Consider the following 2,171-nt stretch of genomic DNA (forward strand, 5'->3'; position numbering starts at 1 on the left):
TCTGCTTCAAGGTAGATTATTGTAGGGTTGTTTTGTTTTTTTTTTAATCTTTTAAGCACAGTTAGTTAGTTAGTTAGTTAAAATTGTCAGATAATTTATGAATTTTGGAGTGTTGAAACAGCAGCAAGCTAGCTCGTAGCTCGTAGCCAGTTTTGCCATTCTGCTTCCTCCACCCAAATTAGAAAATGTGTGTGTCTCACACCCAGAGGTGTGGGTGTCTGTCTAGTGACAGCTTCTGGCACACATGCGAATTATCACTTGCAGCAGCTTTCGAGAGTAGCCAAACCAGCTAAGCGGTACCATATAACTCCTCCATTGCCAGACAAGTCCCTCCCTGTTATGTCGTTCCTTGCAAATGCTCTAGTCTTGATAAGAGTGCTGTGTGACTGCTTGGACTGTGCTTGAGACCTGGGGCCAGCTCGTATGGGTTTGCCTGCAGCTTTCTGTGCATGAGGACCAATTTATAAATTGGATAGTGCAGTTGATTTTCTTGTGTGCTCCTCAAATTGTCTTCTGGAACATCATGTGCATCAGGTAGCAAGGAGCCTTCCAGAGAAAGAGAATCGGTTGTTCAGGTCAATGCAGAAATCAGTCCTTTAACTTGCTGTAAAGCCCTGTCTGTTTTTCAAGAAGAGCTAGAAGCTCTGGAGATTTTATCTCTAGTCTTACAGATGAATTTCTGGAAGAATTAAAAAAAAAAAATAAATCTGGAGTGTAATAGGTCTCCAGCAGAATATCAGATACTGCTGTTGTTGCTCCCACGAAGGTGTGCCAAACTTACCATGACTGTGTAACACTCCTCTCCAAGCCAGATCTGGAGCTGCAACGATGTGGTCAGCTCTGGCAATGCCCAAAGAAGACTCAGAGGTATGTTTCATCTGATATTGTCTTCTTAGCTCTCTCTCACCACTCTGAAAGTGTTATCTGTGTCTCAACAGCAGAAAGGATATTGTATTTGTTGCATGCGAAAAGAGATCCAACTCCTCTGTCATGAGCTTCCTTCATGACACAGTTTCATCACAAATTCAATTTACATTACAGGAAGGTGGTGAGTATAAGCAGAAGTGAATGAGAAGTGTTTAACTCAAGAAGACGCTTTGGACAAACCAAAAGGCTGAGATGAAATAGTCACTAGCAGTAATGAATCAGAAAAACTTTGCAAAGTCACAATCAATAGTCAGCAAGGAGTCAAACAAATGACATAATCAGAGACCATATAGGACTGAGAGGGTCATGGACAGTACTTATATCTCCCAAGTATTTTTTTCCAAAGATTTTTATTCTCCACTGTTCGCAGAGTGGAAAATATATTTCTATCCCTTTTTTTTTTTTTTTCTTTTTTTTTTTTTCAGTCAAAAATGAAAAAGACAGCAGGTCACTTCTTATGCTTATATTCATTTATCTTTTGCTTGTGAATCCAATCAGCCTCCCAGCAGCATTCAGTTTTGACAGTCCCAGAGCAGAAGAAATACTTCCCTCAGTATCCAGATAGGCTCTGAAATCTAGTTCAAGTGTGCAATTACCTGCCTAGTGTAGTATCTCCCTGCCTATGTTAACAGTCAGATTTTATCACAGTACCACCATATAACAATGCTATGAACATTTACTCTAATTTTGAAGCCAAGAAAGAGCAATGGTAATTTGCCATTGCAATAATGCAAAGCATTTCTGAAAAATGACAGGCGGGAAAACAAGAATAATTGGAGCTAATGGAGACAAAAATTCACAGTTATAAAGATACATGACACTTTAGAAAATTGATTTAGTACCTCTAACCAAAAGTGAAAGGGAGAGTGCATCACATCTATTAATTCACAATCTATTTATCATGTGTCTTCCCTATTGAATTGGTATCAGTATAACTCAGATAAGTAACATAATTGGTACCAGTTCCACTGACACAAAGTTAGAATCAGCTTCAAGATCTGTCTTAAAGAAATTTTGAGTCATTCTGCTGCATACTATTTGGTAACACATAAAAATGGTGAGCAATTCTTAAATCAACACAAAAATTAAATCATGGCTGAACGTGCAGCATTTTGCAGCTCTTATAGCAGCTCTTATATCAGGACTGGATACAACAGAAAAGTTTAATGTTTGTTGTGAAAAAAAGAATCACATGTGTCAGGATAACAGTCTATGGTAGTTCTGCCAGCCTCAAAACAATCTTT

The sequence above is a fragment of the Centrocercus urophasianus genome, unplaced genomic scaffold (assembly GCF_019232065.1).
Source record: "Centrocercus urophasianus isolate 14NV4802_14NV808 unplaced genomic scaffold, USGS_Curo_1.0 seq_12, whole genome shotgun sequence".
NCBI lineage: Eukaryota > Metazoa > Chordata > Aves > Galliformes > Phasianidae > Centrocercus > Centrocercus urophasianus.